This window comes from Stigmatopora argus, unplaced genomic scaffold (assembly GCF_051989625.1).
Source record: "Stigmatopora argus isolate UIUO_Sarg unplaced genomic scaffold, RoL_Sarg_1.0 HiC_scaffold_61, whole genome shotgun sequence".
Lineage (NCBI taxonomy): Eukaryota > Metazoa > Chordata > Actinopteri > Syngnathiformes > Syngnathidae > Stigmatopora > Stigmatopora argus.
Window position 1 is genome coordinate 109,829 of NW_027520075.1, and position 27,935 is coordinate 137,763.

A 27,935-nucleotide genomic window follows, 5' to 3' on the forward strand; every position below is an offset into this window, starting at 1 on the left:
ACATGTTCATTAACATTGTTCTTTTTGCTTTAAGGATCTCATTGTTAAATTAGACGATGACATGGATCATTCTTTCCGGTTTTCCTGCTGTGTTTGCCAAGAGGACTTCCCGAGGTCTGTCTGGTCTGTCTGACCAGCATTGCATTCCATTCCATTCCATTCAGTGTGTCATTTTAAAACACCTTGATTTGATTTTTGTGTGCAGTTTCAAAGCGAGGTATGGCCTTCAAGCTCAATTCGGCTCATTTCCTGAAGCACTGATGAATGCTTTTGGGAAATGTAGGAGCGAGCAGAGTTCCAGCGAGTCCAGGTACCCTAGCTTCTCCTCCTTTTGTTTCATCTCCTAAGGAATGTGCACCCCAACAAGTCTTTTTCTCTTTCGTTTTGTTCCGCAGGTATGACTTGGTGCTGTCATCGGACTCTCCCTCGCTGGACGGCTCAGCCCAATTGAGCATGGTGGCGACCGACGAGGTTGCCGTCGTCACCATAATGTCCTTGCCGCTCACACGGGCCCCGGTCGAGCAAGTCCACGAAGATTACCTGGGGGACTTTGTGACTTTGCTCCAGGTGATGCGTGATTCAACTGTCTCATCCTCTTTTGGCTCATGCGGGCGGGGGGCAACAGCATCTGCATTGTACCACATGTTTATCAACATTGTTCTTTTTGGTTAAAAGGATCACGTTGTGACATTAGTGGATGTGACGGATCATTCGTTCATGTTTTCCTGCCGTCTTTGCCAAGAGGACTTCCCGAGGTCTGTCTGGGAAGAATTGACCAGCATTGCATTCCATTCCATTCCATTCAGTGTGTCATTTTAAAACACCTTGATTTGATTTTTGTGTGCAGTTTCAAAGCGAGGTATCTCCTTCATGCTCAATTCGGCTCATTTCCTGAAGCACTGATGAATGCTTTTGGGAAATGTAGGAGCGAGCAGAGTTCCAGCGAGTCCAGGTACCCTAGCTTCTCCTCCTTTTGTTTCATCTCCTAAGGAATGTGCACCCCAACAAGTCTTTTTCTCTTTCATTTTGTTCCGCAGGTATGACTTGGTGCTGTCATCCGACTCTCCCTCACTGGACGGCTCAGCCCAATTGAGCCTAATGATGACCAACGAGGTTGCCATCGTCACCATATTGTCATTGCCGCTCACACGGGCCCCGGTCGAGCAAGTCCACGAAGATTACGTGGGGGACTTTGTGACTTTGCTCCAGGTGATGCGTGATTCAACTGTCTCATCCTCTTTTGGCTCATGCGGGCAACAGCACCTGCATTGTACCACATGTTCATTAACATTGTTCTTTTTGGTTAAAGGATCTCATTGTGACATTGGTGGATGTGACGGATCATTCGTTCATGTTTTCCTGCTGTCTTTGCCAAGAGGACTCCCGAGGTCTGTCTGGGAAGAATTGACCAGCATTGCATTCCATTCCATTCCATTCAGTGTGTCATTTTAAAACACCTTGATTTGATTTTTGTGTGCAGTTTCAAAGCGAGGTATGGCCTTCAAGCTCAATTCGAGTCATTTCCTGAAGCCCTGATCAAGTATTTTGAGAAATGTGGGAGCGCGCAGAGTTCCAGCGAGTCCAGGTACCCTAGGTTCTCCTCCTTTTGTTTCATCTCCTAAGGAATGTGCACCCCAACAAGTCTTTTTCTCTTTTGTTTTCTTCCGCAGGTATGACTTGGTGCTCTCGTCCGACTCTCCCTCGCTGGACGGCTCAGCCCAATTGAGCATAGTGGAGACCGACGAGTTGTTCTGCATCACCAAATTATCTTTGACGCTCACACGGGCCACGGTCGAGCAGGTCAATAAATACGTGGGGGACCTCGTGACTTTGCTCCAGGTGATGCGTGATTCAACTGTCTCATCCTCTTTTGGCTCATGCAGGCGGGCGGGCAACAGCACCTGCATTGTACCACATTGTTATGATCGGGGGTCACGTTCCTCCGAAGTCCAAGCATGGCGACCACCTGCGAGTCACCTTGCCGCTGCCCTCGTTGTCTTTCTAGTTGGCTGTCGATCCGGATGGCCAATTCCACGAGCGCGTCGAGGGACCCTGGTTCCTCTCGGATCGCCAGCTCCTCCCGCATCTCCACATTCAGCCGTCGTGGAGGGAGGGCGGAGTCATTAAAGGCACTCTCGGCGGCTAAGATGCGGAATTCGACCCAGTCTTTTGCCACGCTCCGGACGCCTTGTCTGAGAGCTCTTAAGCGCCCACCGGCTGGTCGAAGATCTTTCGCATCTCTGCGGTCAATAAGTCGTAGGAGGTACAAATGCGGGAGCCCCTCTCCCATTCGGCGCTCGCCCAGGCTAGGGCCTCATCACGAAGGCAGCCGATCAGGTAAGCGATCTTGGCTCGGTCCGAGGTGTGGGTGAGGCTCGGTTGTTCAAACACCAACTGCCATTGAACCAGGAAGCGCCGGCATGCGCCGAGATCTCCACCGTAGGGGGGCCTTAGGTCCCTGTTGCGGCGATATCGGTGTTACCAGGGGAGCGGCTGGGGTTAGCTGTGCACTTGGTGAATGAGGCAAAGAATTGAGTAGTGCTCGTATGTCATCCAGGGGTCTCAGCCATGCTCGATACCTTAGAACAGAGGTACGCAATAGCTTGGGTATGCTGTTCCAAAGGGACTGCTCTGAAAGCGGTCACTCCAAACTTCCAAAAACTCCACAACGCCCATTTTGACAAGCTGGAGTCCATCGACGACTACCTGCAGAGGAAGAAGGGCAAGAAGATGGCACCTGCACCCGCCCAAGAGACCAAAGTGGCGAAGACCGCTCGCGTGTCCTTGTTCAGCCCGGCGCCCCACAGGAAGAAGAACGACGCCCAGTCCAAAAACAAGATGGCCGACAAAGGCAAAGATGTTGCCAAATTGGGTCGGAGGGGGCCTGGCCTGCGCCCGCGGGATCGTGCTGTTATGATCGGGGGTGGAAGAGCCCAAAGCAGGCGAGGGTGGGAGTCTGCTTCTCCAATCTTGATTAGAATGATCCAAGTGAAAGGCCAGGCACCAGAGGGGATGGCGTCGGGATGGCGTCGGCGTGTCGTTAGGCGTATCCGTGGTCGTGGAGGCCGAGCGTAGTCGGAATCCTGGGAGCAAAACAAGAGGTCTTAAATCAACGAAGGAAGGCGAGAAAATACAAGCAGGTACGTACCTCACTGTGAGCAGATCAGACGATCCCGCAGTGTGGTCCTGTTCTTGGTGGCCTTAAATACTCCTCACTGGCTAATGACTCACACCTGGCAGCCCTCGAGTCATTAGAGGCAGGGGTGTCAAACATACGGCCCGCGGGCCGGAACCGGCCCCCAAGGAGGTTCGATCAGGCCCGCAGGATCATTTGAAAGTGGAAAAAAATGCATCAAAGACATGGAATTCATATTCTTAATTCCCTGCAATTCACGGATTATCCGCTAAGGGGCGCACTCTTTCCATCAGAGTAGAAGACAAGCTGCATCACTGAGACAGAAACTTTCTTCATTACACATTTCAAATCACTCTCCTTAGTTTGTAAGGTGCACGCAAAGATTACATTTTGATTTTATATGCGTATGTGTAAGTGGTTTAAAAATTCCTTTCATTAAAAGTCTCTTTTAATCTTAAAGTGCATGACTATATTTTTCAGTACCAATTCAAGTTTTGTGCCTTTGTACAATCAGTGGGATCCGTTGCAATGCCTATTTGTGAATGATAAAAGTCAATTGCACATTTATCTAAGGAAATATGAGGTGTTTCATGAAAGGATAGTTCATTCCATTTCAATATTTTCCTAATGTTCTTGTGCTTCTTTACACCAAAACAAAGGAAAGACATGATATTTGGGTTATTTATAGCAGAGCATGGTATCATTTTAATGGTCCGGCCCACTTGACATCTCCCTAGGCCGCCGTATGTGGCCCACCATGCCAAATGACTTTGACAGCCCTGCATTAGAGGCAGGACCTGTGGTTGGGTGGCGGGCGCAACCAGCCACCAATCTCGTCTGGGGCCTGACACACATGTTTATGAACACATTGCTCGGGACATCCAAGCTGGCTTGGAGTGAAACTGCAGCACATTTTCAAAATAAGGGCTGGCGGAAAAGTTAGACACGGAGCAAAAATGTTCCACTGTGAGAGTGAAAGATCCACACCACAACAGACTGACACACACAAAAAACACACAAATAAAACCACATTATTCACCTTGACTACTGTCTATGTACATTGCTTACTGACACTGTCTATATTTCTATAGTGAAAAGGGCAGTAGTGACTGACGCGCGGGTGCATGTCAGGCTCAAAGCCTGACACCATTAGCAATCGACGATCATGTTTTTGTCTGCTACCAGTGACCGACCGAGACTATCCGGATCAGAGCCAAACTTTCTTCAGGTTTAGCGTTATCAAGGTAGTGTTTTAGTCGTGCCTTGTCTTTCTTGTCATTTGGATTCTTATGATTATTATTATCATTAATGTTGTAATAACAATAAAATCGGATTATCATCAATGCTTTTCTCAATTGTTGTCTTTTTTATGGTACAAATAAATACATAGTATTATTGTGTATTACTTTTTCAATGTCATTTGACTAAATTGCAAGATCAATTATCCATTCTGGTTAGTCGTAGTGATACATTGTGAAGTTGTTTGCAAACTCCCAACAAAACCGCTAGGAGGAGACGAAGAAGAGAAACACGAAGAAGAAGAAGAAGAAGAAGAAGAAGAAGAAGAAGAAGAAGACGAAGAAGAAGTGGAAGCGTATAAATTTCCCCGGCAATCTTCGCGATAAGTCACGCTATCTATCGCCATGGCTTTGAGACTGACTGAAGTTTTTGAAGTCACCGTTAAGTGTGAAGGCTCCAACGACAGGTAATCTGAGAAAAAGCCTACTTTTTGAGGTCCTTATTGTTGTTTTAGCAAAGATAGTCAAGTTTTGACCTGTCAATTTAGTCCCCGGGGCTATTTTAAAGTTAAGAATTCTGTGTCTAAGTAATGGCGGTGACTATTCCCCGCATACCTGTCAACTTATACGTTTTCCCCTTATTTTATACGTTTTTTGATCATTTCAAATTGTGTACGCCGTATAACAACTTTTGTACGGGATTTTTTTTAAGTACGTTTTTTGTAAAACGGATCTCGTTTGACGCATTTCGGCTCTAATCCGGATCGTCTCGGTCACTGGTAGCAGACGAAAACGCCATCGTCAACTGCTAATATTGTCATGCTTTAAGCATGATATGCGCACACGCATTCCCCTTTCACACGAAACAGGAAATGATTAAATCATTTCCTGTTTCATTATTTAAGCAGCTATGGGTCCGAATACATTCACGGTCGCGTCACGACAACGCGGCGCGACCATAACACTTGCACACGTGCACCCTATGTGAGTAAATATGTGCCGCGTTGCATTTGTACGGTTTTCTATTGCTTAATACGGGGGATTCCAATCATTAATACGGGGAGGAATTGGCCCAGGTTGACAGGTATGTACCCGGTAACCTTTCAATTTCTTGGACTATTTAACCGTTAAGAATTCTGTGTCTAGTTTAATTCTAGTCAAAGGTATTAGTAGACAACAAAATACTGACACATTTAACATTTGTGGCTGGTCAATTCGATGCCAATTTCAAAATACTACATGTCTGCAGAAGTTGCTTGTATCAACCCTGAAAACAGTCCTTTATACTTGCAGAAAAAAAAACCTCCGCATCACCATGGGACTTCAGCCGAGCACAAGTGATCCTCAAAAACACGTGAGTACAGCATTTTTTTTTTCAAATCTATCAAAAATCCTGTGCTTTACTGTCTTCATGTTAAATAAAAGTGCCATGAGAAAAGTCTTCATTGTTGAGAATGAGTGACATTGCAACCTCAATTTAAACCATCCATGTCTTGTGGCCAAATTTGTGTTACACATGGAAATAGCATGTACAGACGCTCCCCTACTTACAAACGAAGGAGTTAGGTTCCGAGCGGTTGTTCATAAGTTGAATTAGTTGGTAAGTTGATTCAGTGCTATATTTTGTATTATCATTTATCTTTAAGGCCGATATAAGTATATTGAAGGTAAATATAAGTGCATTTGTATGTTTAAGGCTTGTATAAGTAACACGCATTGGTTTGTACTGAAAAAAAAACATTTAATAAAATGGAGAGAATATGTACACTACTGTATAGAGAGAGAGAGAGAGAGAGAGAGAGAGAGAGAGAGAGAGAGATTTATGTATTAGAAACTGGCCGAAAGAAGCAATCTAACGACAATTGCACCGTTTTCTTCTTTTTTTCATCATAAATGATGCGGTAGCACTGTATGGCATCATTCAATTGATTTGCAAACTTTGTGCAACGTTCCATATTTGGGTCCTGCTGCTCCATCTTTCTGTTTATAAATGGTACCGACGGTCGGTGGAACGATTCAAGTTGTATTCCCGTGCAACGCTCACCACTTTCTCACGCGCATCAAGCTTCGTAATTATTGCCACTGGTTTCAAATGAAATGGCTTGCCTCTTCCTTGCATCTCCTTCACTAGAAGCCTTTCGCTTTTCACCAACCATATTGAATAATGGCTGCACGAGATATTTCATGATAAAAATGAAAAAGGTTCTTTGCGCACTGGAGATACGTCACGCACTTGCGCAACTTGCGCACTGCAACGAACTGGGCAGAGGAAGGTGGATGCTGGGTGAGCCGAGCGCTCTCAGCGCCAGGCGTCGTCGGTATTAGCGGCGGAAAGAAGCACTACTCGGAAAAAGGCGCGCAATACAAAATCGAACTTGCGAACATTTTTCAACATAAACGCAATTTGCAGACATGTTCGTATGTACCGTTGTTCGTAAGTCGAATGTTCGTAAGTAGGGGAGCGTCTGTACTGTATCATTATTATTTATTTTTAATCATTACTCAAACATTTTGCAAATAAAATTAGAATTCTTCTTGGACATAAAATGTGTGTTGGCTTTCTGGGAGTGGTAAGCAATGTGTCTATTGATTGACCTTTTCTTTTTGCTTTAAGGATCTCCTTGTTACATTAGCCGATGACACGGATCTGAAATTTGTTTTTGTTTCTGTCGGCCAGGCCATAGTGGGTGGAGTTTGCGATCTCGGCTGCCTCGGTACTGCTTTGGCCTGCCTACTAGCCAATCATAGTTTGTGAAAGCAATGACATGTCCCAGCCAGCAAAATGCTAATGCCTATGAAAAATCATTGTGGGGTTGCCAACTCGAAATCTGATTGGTTAAAAGCAACAGTCTAGTTGAATGCAGCAGAGCCCGCAAGAACTGATTGTGCAGGCTTTGAGGCAGATCTGATCTGGCAACAAATCATGGCTGAAATGTGATTGGTTAAATGCTTCAATATGAAAAGACACATCTGGAAGCAGTGCAACCAGGGGGAAAAGAAATGAAAGGAAGCTAACAGACCATTTGGAATAATAAGTACGTATTGATGGACAAAATAGAATATGATTCAGATATTTCTTAGGCCAGCAGAGAAGGCCTTGAAGGCCCTGACGGCCCGCCACCGTTTGAACATCAATGCATTGAAATGGATGGGAAGGTGGCCCCTACCAAGATGGCCGCCCTCAGGCGATCTGTACCAAGATGGCCGTCCTCGGGCCATCTTGGGTGGCGGCGAATGAACTGCCGTACCTCCCCTCCAACTTCAAAAGAAGAAGAAGAAGAAGAAGAAGAAGAAGAAGAAGAAGAAGAAAAAATACACGAAGAAGATGTGTTCAAATATCAACCGGCATTCCACCGGCATTCAATGCTGCCGTGGAGATTGAACTACGTACTTAGTTGCTCCCCACAATGTCTTCTAACCAGCAGCCTGTCTTATCCCATGGCCACCATTTTAGTGAACTTCTTGAAGTCATCGTTAGGTGTCAAGACCGCAACGAAAGGTACGTACTATGAAGACCCGAATAATCGTATGCCTACGATTATTTTTTCAACTCAAATTTTCGCATGCCTACGATTCTTATTCGGGTGCCTACGATTCTTAATTTTTGCCTCAATTAAGTCCGTGCAGCAGCAACATTGTTCTATGTCATTAACTTTCTACGTGTCAAGCACACGTGCTGTTTTTACTAACGTACTAGTACTAGTAAGAACGTGCAATTGCCACTGGTAGAGTTGCAATACGTATACATCATTACAATGTATTGGTAGGCCTAATATATACGAGAGTTACGTTATACGCAATTCATTGCAGCAATTATTTGCAACTGTAATACAACTTTGCAACACGATTATCCGTTGTCTTGCTAGCATTAGTATTAGCATGGAGAAAAAATATAAAAAGTACACTTTAGAGGAGAAAGAGAAATTGGCCGATGTGGTAGAAAAAATACAAAGAGCTGCTGTAAGAGGTTGAGGAGAAGGCTAAATTAAAAAAAGAAATGGGATCCAAAGAGGAAAACATTTGTTCAGCCAACTGTACAATGGGGTTACTTGACAGTTGATTATTTCTTTACAGTAGCCTATGTCATCGATCATCATGACTTTAATTTGTAGTTAATTGTGGAATTTAAACATATTACCGGTATTTTGTTTCATGCTACTAGTAAACTGTTGATTAAAATAATAATGATTGTCCTTGTTATGATTTTATAATAAATATTCCATCATAGCTTTAATTCTATGCATCGAATCTGTTTAGACACTAATGATCTCGTGCCTACTAATATTCATTATTTTTGGAATTTTCCACTGCCTACTATTATTCCGGTGCCTACTATTATTACTAATTCATTTGGAATTTTCCACTCCCTACTATTATTCCAGTGCCTACTATTATTCGGGTCTTCATAGTAATTGGATAAAGCCTACTTGTTGAGCTCCTTATTGTTGTTTTAGCAAAGAAAGTCAAGTTTTGACCTGTCAATTTAGGACAGTCAGCCGTTTGACAAACTCAGTCGTCACTTACGTAAACAAAACAAAAAAAAAAGAATTAAAAAGTGATTAATGTCCATCTCTTTTAGATTTTGGATTATTAGTAATGGCGGTGGCTATTAACCGGTAACCGTTCAAATAGTCCCCGGGGCGATTTAGCCGTTAAGAATTCTGTGTCGGGGCGATTTAGCCGTTAAGAATTCTGTGTCGGGGCTATTTAACCGTTAAGAATTCTGTGTCTAAGTAATGGCGGTGGCTATTAGCCGGCCGGTAACCGTTCAAATAGTCCCTGGGGAAAGTCTTACTTTCATGTGTGTAGAAGCAGTTAGTCTACAAACATGAAACACATGAAAGTAACACTTCGAAGTAAGTACAATCTTATTGAAATTGGATGTGTTATTGCCAATTGATAGATTTGAACATTAGGTGAATAGGGATTTAATCAAACATCAAACAAAACATTTCACACAACAAAGTGAAACGCAGACATGTTTTCCATTCACTTTCCATTCATTTATGGATTCAAATTCAAAACCACTAGTCAAAGAAAGGTATTAGTAGAGTACACAAAATACTGACACATTTAACATTTGTGGCTGGTCAATTCGATGCCAATTTCAAAATACTACATGTATAACTACACTATATGACATCTTGATATCATGTATAATAGGAATAATATTGTAATAGATTCTTTTCTATATCGCAGAGCACTATTGAATTTTTAAGCCAACAATCTATTTAGATAGAGAGTAGAGAGAAGTTATTCCTGTATCCACCCTGAAAACAGTCTTTGATACTTACAGAAAAGGACTTTTCCGCTTCACCATTGCATTTCAGCCGAGCACAAGTACTCCTCTAAAACACGTAAGTACAACATTTTTTTTTTTTAAAAATATATCAAAAATCCTGTGCTTTACTCTCTTCATGTTAAATAAGTGTCATGAGAAAAGTCTTCAAAGTTGAGAATGAATGAGTGACAGACATTACAGATACATGCAACCTCAAACCATCCATGTCTTGTTGCCAAATTTGTGTTACATATGGAAATACCATGTACTGTATCATTATTATTTATTTGTAATCATGACTCAAACATTTTGCAAATAAAAATAGAATTCTTCTTGGACATAAAATGTGTGTTGGCTTTATGGGAGTTGTAAGAAATGTGTCTATTGATTGACCTTTTCTTTTTGCTTTAAGGATCTCGTTGTGAGATTAGCCGATGACACGGATCATTCTTTCCTGTTTTCCCTCATTCTTTGCCAAGAGGACTTCTGTTGGGTTCAAACACCAGACATTTGTTTCACCAACCTGAAAAGAAGGAAATCACAGAGAATTTGAGTTAACTTTATTCAAAAAATGAGAGGTTCAGAGACTGTCACTGTCACAGCCCTCCAAAACACTCTGAAGAAAATCTCCCCTTGCCTATTCTCTTATTGTGTTTTGGGAGTGTCCAAGTTACAGGAAGTTTCAAGCTGATCACAGGAGAGATAGTTCTCTCCCAGTAACAAAAGGTTCTTTGATCATGACCATATGCCCCTTCGAGATAACATCTTTACAGTCTCCTGCAACTCTCACACAATGGCTCGAACAGACAGGCGTCGGCCCCCCTGGGTAGTTCCTCTTTGTTGAATAAGGTGAAACTTTCCAGGGCCCAAGACACTCTCATTCTATTAACTAACATTTCGACAGTCATACCAGAATCAGGATAACTTATATAAAATAATTCCAACATAACCCTCCTGTTTATCCAGATTCTGTTATAAAATATCATCACCCATAACCTCTTCTTTTCAGATTTTCACATTACAGGATCACAAAAATAACAGAAAAACATTACACTCAAAAGTCAACAAGGCATAGTGTTTAGCATCTGGGAACATGTCAGGCAGTCCTATGAACTGCATTTCCTCCTCATCCCCAGATGCGTCGGCGTCGTCGTCATCCCGTGGTTCGCCTCCAGATGTCAATAAGGCATACATTTCTGATTTGACTGGTTGTATAGCATTTGTTATTAACCTTTCACATAACGCACGAATACAGGGAATGCAACAACAGCCACAAGTTGTGAGAATGGCAGCATAAACAGCGATTGACATTAAAACTGATACAACCAACTGTTTGTATCTGCCAAACATGCTACCAAATTCGCCCCACATTGAGGTGTCGACTCCAGAATGTTCTTTCATCTTGCTGTTGAGGGATCGAAGGCCCTCCAGGGCCTTGGTTAAACTCCCGTCAGCTGCTGTGTTGTTAGGGATGAACGTGCAGCATTGGTCGCCAAAGATGGAGCACACGCCACCTTTCTCTGCCAGGAGCATGTCAACAGCAATTCTGTTCTGGAACGCCATCAGGAGGTCACCGACAACTGTTCATGGATGGCTGCAAACCCTTCCTCCGTCCTGTTCTGGAGTCGTGCAATTTGGTCAGCGAGTTTATACTCATCTGGTATGCTGCAGGGAACCCCGATGTTGTTGATGTAGGTTGGGTCCCCGTCTCCCCATCCAGGAGCGGACCGCTTGGCTCTGCCATTCCAGTGGTGAGGCAAGACGTTTCCTGCACTTGTTTTCCAACTCGAGTCTCTGTGGGCGGGGCGTTCAGATACGCCCAGGCTGTCACTGACAGTCCAGTCACTGTGATGTGGATGACAACAGCTTTCACTGTGGCTTCTGTATAGAGGTGCAAAGTCTATGGGAGGTCAGGGTTAAGTGAGGGGTGCTCGTGGCTGGTGAGTAGACGTCAGATGAGTTTCTTCACGGACAAGGGTTTTGACACCGTCCGACTTAGTCCACTCAGAGTCACCTGTCTCGAACTCTTGACCTGAATCGACTTTGACTTTTCAGTGATCTTTGCTGCTGTGGAGGTTGGTGAGTTGGGCCACGAATGGGTCTTCCCATCGTGGAGAGAACCAGGACTTCATTTTTATGACTCGGATCAGGATCCAGTCACCTGGCTACACCACCTCCTGCAAGATAGACAAAAAGATCACGGCACCTTACATGTTCTTTGGATAAGTTTCTCTCCTTCATCTTCCCATAAAGGAAGTTGAAATGGTCTTCCAATAACTATCTCAAAAAGTGTTAATCTCAAGCTAGTTCTACCAGTTGTTTTGCCATGTTTTGCACTATGCTGTTTGAAAAATGAGCTCCATTGTCACTCCAGATGATTCTGGAGATCCCATGTTCTTTACAGATCAATAAAATAACAAATTAAACAGTTCCTACAAAAATTTTAAAATAGGTATTTATACCTCTTCACCATACCTCCCCCCTGTTGAGACATTTATGGCTCAATTATGGAATACATTTTTGGTAGGTACGGTAGGCCTTTAGCTTTGTACAGTTCGTCTGCTGACTGTTCTTGAGATCGGCTCAGTTTTGTTGTTGTGTATGCTGTGCAGTAAGTGTTTGCGCTGCTGCTTTAGCTGCTGTGTTCTGTCGTTGTCTTCAACACGTGCTTAACATCCATCATTATGTTTGTGAAAATTTAAATACCTTATCAATCAAAATTAAACATGCTAGCTGATATTCTATTTTGAACACTGCTTCCTTGTTAAGATCAAAACCCATATTTGTTTTTTCCTCTTTCCTACAATTACACAAATTAACTAATCATACTAAGAATAGGAAAAATACAAAAAGCAAACCAGGCTGCTTTCTCCCCAGGAAAACAGCTTTCCCGTTCTCTGTAACAGTTTAGATTCACATCAATTAATATTCAGAAACAAAATGCACACATTTATAATTCTAAATAGAATTGAACCCAGTAAAATGTAACCACCCCTTGTTTGTCAGGGTCAATATTTTTAACATAATTGTATCTTTTAGAGCAATCAAAGCCCATTACTTTTAAAATGCATACTAATCAAGTCCCAAATTCATCTAACAATGTGTATTGCGTTGCATATTAACCTCAGTGTTTTCTTAATTCAAAATATCCCAAACTAGTAGTCTTATTATCAAATGTAACATTCCATTGTCTTCGGAGTTTGCCAATCATCTCCTATGAAACTTTCTCAATCAATATTTTTCAATAGTCAGGCATAAAATTAAATTCTAGTTACATTTCTATCCATTGTAGTTTCTCTTTTCTCTCTAATTGTTTACTTTAAAAATATGTAAGAAGATCTAGTCACAATTGTTTACTTTAACTATCTGTAAGAAGGTGTAGTCTCAATTGAAACGCTTTTTTTTATATGGAGACAATAAAACCAATATAAAAAGTTCCTCATGGCTTACAGCATTGCTCCCCGAGCAATAATCTTTCCAATCAATATTGGAGTGCTTGCCATTTTGTCTGATTACGTCAAAAATTTATCTTACCTGCCTCCTCATACGTTTCAACTGAGAGAACCTTCTTACAGAGCACAAAATGGATCCGCTATTTTCATGTCTGCTGGATTGGTCAGGAACATTTGCACTCTCATCCCGGGTTGCTCATCATGTTTCCTGTTGAGAAATGCAATCTCCCTCTGCCAACCCAAAATTAATGCGTTTCTTTTAAAGTTTTTTCTTTTATGCAGACATATGATTAGCCTCATCCTCCAATTCCAATCGTGTAGTTAATAATGGCGTTTGGTATATTCCACTAAATTAGATTTCCATTTTTTTTTTTTTTTCTTCGGAACGAAATATGGAAACTTTTGTCAATTCAGTCAATTATTCTGTTAACACAATTTGGATGCCATTATCACAATAAATCAATAGTACTTTGGAATTTGGTATCAAGCACTGTCTTTTCAGTGCTCCTAAATTTTGCATAGCAGATTTGTTTCTCCACTTCAAATTTCACGTTTGGAGTACTGCTGCTTTTACCATTAAAATTTCATTGAACTAAACAATTTTCCATAATTTTCATCAAAATTTGATTTCAAATTTCTAAATCATTTTCCACCTTGATATCTGATTGATTATATCTTGATGGTCGGCCAATTAGAAACACAAAAGACAAACAAACAATCATTCATGTTCACACTAATTTTCAAAAATCAGTGGTCTGCAATTTTTCATCACTGGTTAAGAGCCATCCCCAGTCTGGGGCTTCTTGGCAGCTAACCACCTTTTTGCTGTGCTATCAGCCTAATCATTCTCAAAAGAAATAGGTTAATGTTGTTTGGTTGACATCAACTGTTTGATGCTAATGCAATTAATATTCTAATCGTCATTAATATGAACCACGCTAAAGCATATTCCACCTGTGCCGGGCAAAACAAGGAATGTTTTCCTGTGCACCGAAAAACATTTCATGCCTCTTCCGTCCTAGGGAAATCATGCCTATCCTAAATCAATTATTTTATCTAAATTTACCTAATAATTTGGATAAATGCCATTTCTGCATTGTTTTCATGTTTGATATCATTAATAATTTGGATGATTCTTAATACTTAAGTCTAAATCGCAAATCACTCTCATATTTCTAAAACAAATAGTTAAAGCTCTGGCTGAATTCCTATCCGCTCTAAGAAGGCAGTTTTATTTAAAATAAGAGCCATTTTCTGTGCTCACTATTACCTCAATTACAATTTAGGCAAAATAACCTTTCACTAGGCATTTCCTAATATAAATTTTAGTGTTTAATAAAAGACCCATAATTTTTCACTAATATATCATAACACTATCAACTATCTCTGTCTCTCTTGTGGTAGTCTTTCCTGCCCTTTGTCTTTGGTGTGAAGGGAGCAGTAAACTGGATGGGCTTCTCCCCCCCCCCCCCCTCTCTCCTTTTGTTTGCAAAGAGTGTGCTTAGCTTAAGGGGGGTCCGCATCTGTGAAGGGGGGGCTTCACCACCTTTTTTATCTATCTATTCCCCTTACTTTTGTTAACCATTTGTTTTGCTACCTCCTGTTTTAGTCGTGCGCTATCATGTCGTCGCTGTGCGCGGGGAGGGTTGCCCCCGCATTCCCTGGCTATGTGGCCCTCTTTGCCGCACGACCAGCAGGCCCCCTTTCCCCCCCCTCGTCGTCGTGCTCCCCGCTTGCGTGTGGAGCCTCGCACGAGGAGAGCTGAAGAGGGACCACTGTTTTTTAACAGGCCTAATATAGTTATCTCTTCTCTTTTTTGTTTAGCTACTTTCTCAACCTCTTCTATTTGCCCTGCTATTCGCAACCACGCTTTGGTTTGATCATAACCTTGTTTTTGCATTTTACTTCGTTTTTTGTTACACGATTTTTCGATTTTTTTGTTGTAGTTCACGGATATCTTTTATTATTAGTCTACCGGTGAACCCATATTTTTTTACCCAATAACGCAAGGATTCCACCGCGTCGGGATCCTCTCTATGAACTATCTTCCAGTCTTTAGACGCAAGTTCCGAGAGGAATTCCTCTTTTTTACTTGTTTTACTTTGTACTTTACCCATTTTTGAATAAAATTTAGTCCCAGTGGGTCTTTGCACCTATAGTGCACTAACACTGGGTTTAGACAACAGGATGTCGATAAATTCCTTTAGTGGTAGACTCACTTCAACCTTTTCAGGCGGAGTTTCATGTCTACATACATCCACTAAAGGTCGACATTTGTCTCCTGTTGTTTGATATGAGATACAAATCACCAAATGGTAAAATGTATTTCCAAACACACTTTTTGCACGTTCACTCCTTTTAATTCGCAACCAAGGCTCCGCAAACCTTTACAGAGTTTAATTAGTCTTTTGCAACTAAGGGTGTCTGTTACGCCACGAATTTCTGGTTATTGTTTGTTCAATACAACTTGGACTCCGATATCCTTTACAGAGTTTAATTAGTCTTTTGCAACTAAGGGTGTCTGTTACGCCTGCGGATTTAATTTTACTTACAGAGTTTAATTAGTCTTTTCCAACTAAAGGGGTCTGTTACGCCTTCATTCATTCCTTTTTTCTCATTCATTCCTTTTTTAAATAAAATTTACTCACGATTCTCTGCGTCCTCGGTATCCCTTCAACCTTTGGACCCCAGCCCGTAAAGAAGAAACAGTCCTGGAAAACGATCTTTATGCTGTGGCCACAGACTTTTCTGGATCTTGCTCACCCGCTGGGATCGTCCGGTATCTTGGAATCCGGCTCGAAGGACCAATTAAATGTTGGGTTCAAACACCAGACATTTGTTTCACCAACCTGAAAAGAAGGAAATCACAGAGAATTTGAGTTAACTTTATTCAAAAAATGAGAGGTTCAGAGACTGTCACTGTCACAGCCCTCCAAAACACTCTGAAGAAAATCTCCCCTTGCCTATTCTCTTATTGTGTTTTGGGAGTGTCCAAGTTACAGGAAGTTTCAAGCTGATCACAGGAGAGATAGTTCTCTCCCAGTAACAAAAGGTTCTTTGATCATGACCATATGCCCCTTCGAGATAACATCTTTACAGTCTCCTGCAACTCTCACACAATGGCTCGAACAGACAGGCGTCGGCCCCCCTGGGTAGTTCCTCTTTGTTGAATAAGGTGAAACTTTCCAGGGCCCAAGACACTCTCATTCTATTAACTAACATTTCGACAGTCATACCAGAATCAGGATAACTTATATAAAATAATTCCAACATAACCCTCCTGTTTATCCAGATTCTGTTATAAAATATCATCACCCATAACCTCTTCTTTTCAGATTTTCACATTACAGGATCACAAAAATAACAGAAAAACATTACACTCAAAAGTCAACAAGGCATAGTGTTTAGCATCTGGGAACATGTCAGGCAGTCCTATGAACTGCATTTCCTCCTCATCCCCAGATGCGTCGGCGTCGTCGTCATCCCGTGGTTCGCCTCCAGATGTCAATAAGGCATACATTTCTGATTTGACTGGTTGTATAGCATTTGTTATTAACCTTTCACATAACGCACGAATACAGGGAATGCAACAACAGCCACAAGTTGTGAGAATGGCAGCATAAACAGCGATTGACATTAAAACTGATACAACCAACTGTTTGTATCTGCCAAACATGCTACCAAATTCGCCCCACATTGAGGTGTCGACTCCAGAATGTTCTTTCATCTTGCTGTTGAGGGATCGAAGGCCCTCCAGGGCCTTGGTTAAACTCCCGTCAGCTGCTGTGTTGTTAGGGATGAACGTGCAGCATTGGTCGCCAAAGATGGAGCACACGCCACCTTTCTCTGCCAGGAGCATGTCAACAGCAATTCTGTTCTGGAACGCCATCAGGAGGTCACCGACAACTGTTCATGGATGGCTGCAAACCCTTCCTCCGTCCTGTTCTGGAGTCGTGCAATTTGGTCAGCGAGTTTATACTCATCTGGTATGCTGCAGGGAACCCCGATGTTGTTGATGTAGGTTGGGTCCCCGTCTCCCCATCCAGGAGCGGACCGCTTGGCTCTGCCATTCCAGTGGTGAGGCAAGACGTTTCCTGCACTTGTTTTCCAACTCGAGTCTCTGTGGGCGGGGCGTTCAGATACGCCCAGGCTGTCACTGACAGTCCAGTCACTGTGATGTGGATGACAACAGCTTTCACTGTGGCTTCTGTATAGAGGTGCAAAGTCTATGGGAGGTCAGGGTTAAGTGAGGGGTGCTCGTGGCTGGTGAGTAGACGTCAGATGAGTTTCTTCACGGACAAGGGTTTTGACACCGTCCGACTTAGTCCACTCAGAGTCACCTGTCTCGAACTCTTGACCTGAATCGACTTTGACTTTTCAGCGATCTTTGCTGCTGTGGAGGTTGGTGAGTTGGGCCACGAATGGGTCTTCCCATCGTGGAGAGAACCAGGACTTCATTTTTATGACTCGGATCAGGATCCAGTCACCTGGCTACACCACCTCCTGCAAGATAGACAAAAAGATCACGGCACCTTACATGTTCTTTGGATAAGTTTCTCTCCTTCATCTTCCCATAAAGGAAGTTGAAATGGTCTTCCAATAACTATCTCAAAAAGTGTTAATCTCAAGCTAGTTCTACCAGTTGTTTTGCCATGTTTTGCACTATGCTGTTTGAAAAATGAGCTCCATTGTCACTCCAGATGATTCTGGAGATCCCATGTTCTTTACAGATCAATAAAATAACAAATTAAACAGTTCCTACAAAAATTTTAAAATAGGTATTTATACCTCTTCACCATACCTCCCCCCTGTTGAGACATTTATGGCTCAATTATGGAATACATTTTTGGTAGGTACGGTAGGCCTTTAGCTTTGTACAGTTCGTCTGCTGACTGTTCTTGAGATCGGCTCAGTTTTGTTGTTGTGTATGCTGTGCAGTAAGTGTTTGCGCTGCTGCTTTAGCTGCTGTGTTCTGTCGTTGTCTTCAACACGTGCTTAACATCCATCATTATGTTTGTGAAAATTTAAATACCTTATCAATCAAAATTAAACATGCTAGCTGATATTCTATTTTGAACACTGCTTCCTTGTTAAGATCAAAACCCATATTTGTTTTTTCCTCTTTCCTACAATTACACAAATTAACTAATCATACTAAGAATAGGAAAAATACAAAAAGCAAACCAGGCTGCTTTCTCCCCAGGAAAACAGCTTTCCCGTTCTCTGTAACAGTTTAGATTCACATCAATTAATATTCAGAAACAAAATGCACACATTTATAATTCTAAATAGAATTGAACCCAGTAAAATGTAACCACCCCTTGTTTGTCAGGGTCAATATTTTTAACATAATTGTATCTTTTAGAGCAATCAAAGCCCATTACTTTTAAAATGCATACTAATCAAGTCCCAAATTCATCTAACAATGTGTATTGCGTTGCATATTAACCTCAGTGTTTTCTTAATTCAAAATATCCCAAACTAGTAGTCTTATTATCAAATGTAACATTCCATTGTCTTTGGAGTTTGCCAATCATCTCCTATGAAACTTTCTCAATCAATATTTTTCAATAGTCAGGCATAAAATTAAATTCTAGTTACATTTCTATCCATTGTAGTTTCTCTTTTCTCTCTAATTGTTTACTTTAAAAATATGTAAGAAGATCTAGTCACAATTGTTTACTTTAACTATCTGTAAGAAGGTGTAGTCTCAATTGAAACGCTTTTTTTTATATGGAGACAATAAAACCAATATAAAAAGTTCCTCATGGCTTACAGCATTGCTCCCCGAGCAATAATCTTTCCAATCAATATTGGAGTGCTTGCCATTTTGTCTGATTACGTCAAAAATTTATCTTACCTGCCTCCTCATACGTTTCAACTGAGAGAACCTTCTTACAGAGCACAAAATGGATCCGCTATTTTCATGTCTGCTGGATTGGTCAGGAACATTTGCACTCTCATCCCGGGTTGCTCATCATGTTTCCTGTTGAGAAATGCAATCTCCCTCTGCCAACCCAAAATTAATGCGTTTCTTTTAAAGTTTTTTCTTTTATGCAGACATATGATTAGCCTCATCCTCCAATTCCAATCGTGTAGTTAATAATGGCGTTTGGTATATTCCACTAAATTAGATTTCCATTTTTTTTTTTTTTTCTTCGGAACGAAATATGGAAACTTTTGTCAATTCAGTCAATTATTCTGTTAACACAATTTGGATGCCATTATCACAATAAATCAATAGTACTTTGGAATTTGGTATCAAGCACTGTCTTTTCAGTGCTCCTAAATTTTGCATAGCAGATTTGTTTCTCCACTTCAAATTTCACGTTTGGAGTACTGCTGCTTTTACCATTAAAATTTCATTGAACTAAACAATTTTCCATAATTTTCATCAAAATTTGATTTCAAATTTCTAAATCATTTTCCACCTTGATATCTGATTGATTATATCTTGATGGTCGGCCAATTAGAAACACAAAAGACAAACAAACAATCATTCATGTTCACACTAATTTTCAAAAATCAGTGGTCTGCAATTTTTCATCACTGGTTAAGAGCCATCCCCAGTCTGGGGCTTCTTGGCAGCTAACCACCTTTTTGCTGTGCTATCAGCCTAATCATTCTCAAAAGAAATAGGTTAATGTTGTTTGGTTGACATCAACTGTTTGATGCTAATGCAATTAATATTCTAATCGTCATTAATATGAACCACGCTAAAGCATATTCCACCTGTGCCGGGCAAAACAAGGAATGTTTTCCTGTGCACCGAAAAACATTTCATGCCTCTTCCGTCCTAGGGAAATCATGCCTATCCTAAATCAATTATTTTATCTAAATTTACCTAATAATTTGGATAAATGCCATTTCTGCATTGTTTTCATGTTTGATATCATTAATAATTTGGATGATTCTTAATACTTAAGTCTAAATCGCAAATCACTCTCATATTTCTAAAACAAATAGTTAAAGCTCTGGCTGAATTCCTATCCGCTCTAAGAAGGCAGTTTTATTTAAAATAAGAGCCATTTTCTGTGCTCACTATTACCTCAATTACAATTTAGGCAAAATAACCTTTCACTAGGCATTTCCTAATATAAATTTTAGTGTTTAATAAAAGACCCATAATTTTTCACTAATATATCATAACACTATCAACTATCTCTGTCTCTCTTGTGGTAGTCTTTCCTGCCCTTTGTCTTTGGTGTGAAGGGAGCAGTAAACTGGATGGGCTTCTCCCCCACCCCCCCCTCTCTCCTTTTGTTTGCAAAGAGTGTGCTTAGCTTAAGGGGGGTCCGCATCTGTGAAGGGGGGGCTTCACCACCTTTTTTATCTATCTATTCCCCTTACTTTTGTTAACCATTTGTTTTGCTACCTCCTGTTTTAGTCGTGCGCTATCATGTCGTCGCTGTGCGCGGGGAGGGTTGCCCCCGCATTCCCTGGCTATGTGGCCCTCTTTGCCGCACGACCAGCAGGCCCCCTTTCCCCCCCCTCGTCGTCGTGCTCCCCGCTTGCGTGTGGAGCCTCGCACGAGGAGAGCTGAAGAGGGACCACTGTTTTTTAACAGGCCTAATATAGTTATCTCTTCTCTTTTTTGTTTAGCTACTTTCTCAACCTCTTCTATTTGCCCTGCTATTCGCAACCACGCTTTGGTTTGATCATAACCTTGTTTTTGCATTTTACTTCGTTTTTTGTTACACGATTTTTCGATTTTTTTGTTGTAGTTCACGGATATCTTTTATTATTAGTCTACCGGTGAACCCATATTTTTTTACCCAATAACGCAAGGATTCCACCGCGTCGGGATCCTCTCTATGAACTATCTTCCAGTCTTTAGACGCAAGTTCCGAGAGGAATTCCTCTTTTTTACTTGTTTTACTTTGTACTTTACCCATTTTTGAATAAAATTTAGTCCCAGTGGGTCTTTGCACCTATAGTGCACTAACACTGGGTTTAGACAACAGGATGTCGATAAATTCCTTTAGTGGTAGACTCACTTCAACCTTTTCAGGCGGAGTTTCATGTCTACATACATCCACTAAAGGTCGACATTTGTCTCCTGTTGTTTGATATGAGATACAAATCACCAAATGGTAAAATGTATTTCCAAACACACTTTTTGCACGTTCACTCCTTTTAATTCGCAACCAAGGCTCCGCAAACCTTTACAGAGTTTAATTAGTCTTTTGCAACTAAGGGTGTCTGTTACGCCACGAATTTCTGGTTATTGTTTGTTCAATACAACTTGGACTCCGATATCCTTTACAGAGTTTAATTAGTCTTTTGCAACTAAGGGTGTCTGTTACGCCTGCGGATTTAATTTTACTTACAGAGTTTAATTAGTCTTTTCCAACTAAAGGGGTCTGTTACGCCTTCATTCATTCCTTTTTTCTCATTCATTCCTTTTTTAAATAAAATTTACTCACGATTCTCTGCGTCCTCGGTATCCCTTCAACCTTTGGACCCCAGCCCGTAAGGAAGAAACAGTCCTGGAAAAGGATCTTTATGCTGTGGCCACAGACTTTTCTGGATCTTGCTCACCCGCTGGGATCGTCCGGTATCTTGGAATCCGGCTCGAAGGACCAATTAAATGTTGGGTTCAAACACCAGACATTTGTTTCACCAACCTGAAAAGAAGGAAATCACAGAGAATTTGAGTTAACTTTATTCAAAAAATGAGAGGTTCAGAGACTGTCACTGTCACAGCCCTCCAAAACACTCTGAAGAAAATCTCCCCTTGCCTATTCTCTTATTGTGTTTTGGGAGTGTCCAAGTTACAGGAAGTTTCAAGCTGATCACAGGAGAGATAGTTCTCTCCCAGTAACAAAAGGTTCTTTGATCATGACCATATGCCCCTTCGAGATAACATCTTTACAGTCTCCTGCAACTCTCACACAATGGCTCGAACAGACAGGCGTCGGCCCCCCTGGGTAGTTCCTCTTTGTTGAATAAGGTGAAACTTTCCAGGGCCCAAGACACTCTCATTCTATTAACTAACATTTCGACAGTCATACCAGAATCAGGATAACTTGTATAAAATAATTCCAACAACTTCCAAAGGTCTGTCTGGGAAGAATTGACCAGCATTGCATTGCATTCCATTCCATTCCATTCCGTGTGTCGTTTTAAAACACATTTATTTGATTTTTGTGTGCAGTTTGAGAGAGAGACATGGCCTTCTTATGGGATTCGGGTCACTTCAAGAATGGCTGATGAAGTGTTTTGGGAAATGTGGGAGCGAGCAGAGTTCCAGCGAGTCCAGGTACCCTAGCTTCTCCTCCTTTTGTGTCATCTCCTCCTAAGGAATGTGCACCCCAACAAGTCTTTTTCTCTTTTGTTTTCTTCCGCAGGCATGACTTGGTGCTGTCGTTGGACCGCTCAGCCGAATTGAGCCTAGTGGAGAGCGACGAGTTGGGCAGCTTCACCAAATTGTCTTTGACGCTCACACGGGCCCCGCCCGGTCGAGCAAGTCAAAGAATACGTGGTGGACCTTGTGACTTTGCTCCAGGTGATGCGTGCAGGCACACAATGATAGCCTGGAGCTGCAATTGGACAAGACAAAAGAGGATTTAGAACAGGTGGGTGTTTATGTCCACTGTCAAGATACCAAATTGGAATGAACCTTTAACATTGCCCAGAGGATGAGGATGAGGATGAGGATGAGATTTTGTTAGGTTCATCCAATTGTACGTTTATCCTTAGGTATTTCCAATTCAGCTTTCAATAAAAAAAGGCATCTGTAGTCACATCACCATTTAATTCTTGCAAGAAGAGAATACATCCTCCCGCTCGTCCGGTCAAGATTATTCTGGCGAGCGGCATTATGTCCTGCCCATTTAAGGCCTCAAATCAAAACAATTACAAGGTTGTCGACTCGATCCAATTGCGTAAGCAAGAAACAAAACAATTCCAGAATCAAGCAAACCTAGCGTCAACCTAGCATCACAAATTAAAACAATATGCTTGATAGCCATCCGCTGAACCAACAACAATTAATAATAATAATAATCGGACATAGGCCATGTCGTCATTACCACAACACAAAAAGCCTACTTGTCATCACACGTCCTTCACAGATCTTCATTGCGAACTTGCATGTGGGGAAAGGGTTGAGGCGTAGCTTCCAGTAATCAGTCCTTGGAGCAACGACTCAATGTATTGTTTATGTCCTAGCAAACTTGTATCTCTCGCCTGGAGCCAGCTGTCCTGGAGAGCGACCTTGGAGTAAGCGTTTGTCTTCGTTGAAAGCACATTAATTCTAACTCTAACATAAAAGCGATCAACACATATATATATATATATTGTTTAATGTAGTTACACATTTAGGATGAGCATTACTACTCCTAATAAGCAAATATATTGATTAATATAGTAAGCATGTATATTATAAGTCTTTATATTCATTGCAAACACATTTATAATAATGATTACTCCAACAGATTTTGTTTCTAGTCCATGTCCTAATGTGCCATTAGAGGCTTTCTGAGAAGACCGAAGAGTTGGCGCGTCTGCGCTGGAAATCGAGAAGTCAAACCAGTTGGCTATCGCTAGTCTTAGACGTGCAGTTTTAGCACCTATCCCTAATTCCTTAACTCCGTCTGGTCCCGTCGAACAAACTCAGACAGTAGACCTTTTGTTCATTGTCATCGAGTTAACAACCATAGTTTTACTCCTACAGTGGTAATACTATATCCAAATGAAACAGCTACAACAAAATGAATGAGTCAAATGTCCTATTGGTCATTAGCGAGCCGTCCGTCATTGCGACGAGCTGCGGACTAAATTTGAGCACTCGGCTGTGGTAAGGCCCTGCTCGATGCCATCTTGTGGATTGCTGACAAACCTTCTGTTGGGACCACGTCATAGGTGCAGACCCGCTTGGAGCAGTGAATTCGGACCAGTCGGTGGTGGAGCGTACGGTCACGCGACATCACCAGCTAACGTCGACCGTGGGCGTCCGCTTAGAGCAGGTGCAGGATTGCCTGCGGTTACCGTCGAACGAAACGTCGAGGGTTAGTAGTGTTTTTAGTTGTCATTTGTCTGAATGTGGGAACCCTGCTTGATGCCATCTTGTGGATTGTTGACAAACCATCTGTTGGGACCACGTCATAGGTGCAGACCCGCTTGAAGGAGCCAATCCGGCACCAGTCGGTGGTGCAGCGTACGGTCATGCAACTACATGACCAGCTAACGTCGACCGTGGGCGTCCGCTTGGAGCAGGTGCAGGATTGCCTGCGGTTACCGTCGAACGAAACGTCGAGGGTTAGTAGTGTTTTTAGTTGTCATTTGTCTGAATGTGGGAACCCTGCTTGATGCCATCTTGTGGATTGTTGACAAACCATCTGTTGGGACCACGTTATAGGTGCAGACCCGCTTGAAGGAGCCAATCCGGCACCAGTCGGTGGTGCAGCGTACGGTCATGCAACTACATGACCAGCTAACGTCGACCGTGGGCGTCCGCTTGGAGCAGGTGCAGGATTGCCTGCGGTTACCGTCGAACGAAACGTCGAGGGTTAGTAGTGTTTTTAGTTGTCATTTGTCTGAATGTGGGAACCCTGCTTGATGCCATCTTGTGGATTGTTGACAAACCATCTGTTGGGACCACGTTATAGGTGCAGACCCGCTTGAAGGAGCCAATCCGGCACCAGTCGGTGGTGCAGCGTACGGTCATGCAACTACATGACCAGCTAACGTCGACCGTGGGCGTCCGCTTGGAGCAGGTGCAGGATTGCCTGCGGTTACCGTCGAACGAAACGTCGAGGGTTAGTAGTGTTTTTAGTTGTCATTTGTCTGAATGTGGGAACCCTGCTTGATGCCATCTTGTGGATTGTTGACAAACCATCTGTTGGGACCACGTCATAGGTGCAGACCCGCTTGAAGGAGCCAATCCGGCACCAGTCGGTGGTGCAGCGTACGGTCATGCAACTACATGACCAGCTAACGTCGACCGTGGGCGTCCGCTTGGAGCTGGTGCAGGATTGCCTGCGGTTACCGTCGAACGAAACGTCGAGGGTTAGTAGTGTTTTTAGTTGTCATTTGTCTGAATGTGGGAACCCTGCTTGATGCCATCTTGTGGATTGTTGACAAACCATCTGTTGGGACCACGTCATAGGTGCAGACCCGCTTGAAGGAGCCAATCCGGCACCAGTCGGTGGTGCAGCGTACGGTCATGCAACTACATGACCAGCTAACGTCGACCGTGGGCGTCCGCTTGGAGCAGGTGCAGGATTGCCTGCGGTTACCGTCGAACGAAACGTCGAGGGTTAGTAGTGTTTTTAGTTGTCATTTGTCTGAATGTGGGAACCCTGCTTGATGCCATCTTGTGGATTGTTGACAAACCATCTGTTGGGACCACGTCATAGGTGCAGACCCGCTTGGCAAAAAAAATACAACACCAGTCGGTGCTGGAGCGTACGGTCATGCAACTACATGACCAGCTAACGTCGACCGTGGGCGTCCGCTTGGAGCAGGTGCAGGATTGCCTGCGGTTACCGTCGAACGAAACGTCGAGGGTTAGTAGTGTTTTTAGTTGTCATTTGTCTGAATGTGGGAACCCTGCTTGATGCCATCTTGTGGATTGTTGACAAACCATCTGTTGGGACCACGTCATAGGTGCAGACCCGCTTGAAGGAGCCAATCCGGCACCAGTCGGTGGTGCAGCGTACGGTCATGCAACTACATGACCAGCTAACGTCGACCGTGGGCGTCCGCTTGGAGCTGGTGCAGGATTGCCTGCGGTTACCGTCGAACGAAACGTCGAGGGTTAGTAGTGTTTTTAGTTGTCATTTGTCTGAATGTGGGAACCCTGCTTGATGCCATCTTGTGGATTGTTGACAAACCATCTGTTGGGACCACGTCATAGGTGCAGACCCGCTTGAAGGAGCCAATCCGGCACCAGTCGGTGGTGCAGCGTACGGTCATGCAACTACATGACCAGCTAACGTCGACCGTGGGCGTCCGCTTGGAGCAGGTGCAGGATTGCCTGCGGTTACCGTCGAACGAAACGTCGAGGGTTAGTAGTGTTTTTAGTTGTCATTTGTCTGAATGTGGGAACCCTGCTTGATGCCATCTTGTGGATTGTTGACAAACCATCTGTTGGGACCACGTCATAGGTGCAGACCCGCTTGAAGGAGCCAATCCGGCACCAGTCGGTGGTGCAGCGTACGGTCATGCAACTACATGACCAGCTAACGTCGACCGTGGGCGTCCGCTTGGAGCTGGTGCAGGATTGCCTGCGGTTACCGTCGAACGAAACGTCGAGGGTTAGTAGTGTTTTTAGTTGTCATTTGTCTGAATGTGGGAACCCTGCTTGATGCCATCTTGTGGATTGTTGACAAACCATCTGTTGGGACCACGTCATAGGTGCAGACCCGCTTGAAGGAGCCAATCCGGCACCAGTCGGTGGTGCAGCGTACGGTCATGCAACTACATGACCAGCTAACGTCGACCGTGGGCGTCCGCTTGGAGCTGGTGCAGGATTGCCTGCGGTTACCGTCGAACGAAACGTCGAGGGTTAGTAGTGTTTTTAGTTGTCATTTGTCTGAATGTGGGAACCCTGCTTGATGCCATCTTGTGGATTGTTGACAAACCATCTGTTGGGACCACGTCATAGGTGCAGACCCGCTTGAAGGAGCCAATCCGGCACCAGTCGGTGGTGCAGCGTACGGTCATGCAACTACATGACCAGCTAACGTCGACCGTGGGCGTCCGCTTGGAGCAGGTGCAGGATTGCCTGCGGTTACCGTCGAACGAAACGTCGAGGGTTAGTAGTGTTTTTAGTTGTCATTTGTCTGAATGTGGGAACCCTGCTTGATGCCATCTTGTGGATTGTTGACAAACCATCTGTTGGGACCACGTCATAGGTGCAGACCCGCTTGGCAAAAAAAAATACAACACCAGTCGGTGCTGGAGCGTACGGTCATGCAACTACATGACCAGCTAACGTCGACCGTGGGCGTCCGCTTGGAGCAGGTCCAGGATTGCCTGCGGTTACCGTCGAACGAAACGTCGAGGGTTAGTAGTGGTTTTAGTTGTCATTTGTCTGAATGTGGGAACCCTGCTTGATTGATGACCTACTATGGACTGGAAAAATGACGCCATCTGACGTTCTCAGGCTCACAAGATGGTGGCGAAGTTGCAGCGCCAGTTTGCTACTCTGAAAAACAGGCAGAAGACGGAACTCCGGTCATTGTTTGAGGAACAATAACCTAAAATCCAAACTGGCGCACACGGGCGGAGGAGGTATGTCGTCGAGCATTAGAATTCGAATCCACTGGCTTAGACCTTCATTTCAAAGTCAAGTTGCGAAACCACTTCCGGATCCAATTCATCAAACATGGCTGAAAGTGCAAGATAGCCAGCCTCTCTGAACACAGCTCTGCATCAAACCAATCGAGCCAGGAGTGGAGTGGAGTGGAGTGTTGTGTTATGTCCGGTTGTTCTGGTGTTGCAATAAACTACACATGTGTGACCTCGGGTCATTTCCTGAAGCGCTGATGAAGTGTTTTGGGAAATGTGGGAGCGAACAGAGTTCCAGCAAGTCCAGGTACCCTAGGTTCTCCTCCTTTTGTTTCATCTCCTAAGGAATGTGCACCCCAACTAGCCTTTTTCTCTTTCGTTTTCTTCCGCAGGTATGACTTGGTGCTGTCATCTGACTCTCCCTCGCTGGACGGCTCAGCCCAATTGAGCATGGTGGCGACCGACGAGGTTGCCATCGTCACCATAATGTCATTGCCGCTCACACGGGCCCCGGTCGAGCAAGTCCACGAAGATTACCTGGGGGACCTTGTGACTTTGCTCCAGGTGATGCGTGATTCAACTGTCTCATC

General features: G+C 43.2%; 1 long non-coding RNA gene across 2 annotated transcripts; it reads left to right on the top strand.

Annotated features, from left to right (window-relative positions):
* The first annotated feature begins 673 nt into the window (after positions 1-673).
* On the top strand, positions 674-27,882 carry LOC144070406 (uncharacterized). 2 transcript variants are annotated; one of them, XR_013299275.1, is made up of 3 exons: positions 674-755; positions 848-952; positions 27,738-27,882. It is a non-coding gene; the product is annotated as an uncharacterized LOC144070406 (long non-coding RNA). The 2 variants fall into 2 exon arrangements; XR_013299276.1 differs by lacking the exon at positions 27,738-27,882 and adding an exon at positions 1,038-1,203.
* Positions 27,883-27,935: the final 53 nt, after the last annotated feature.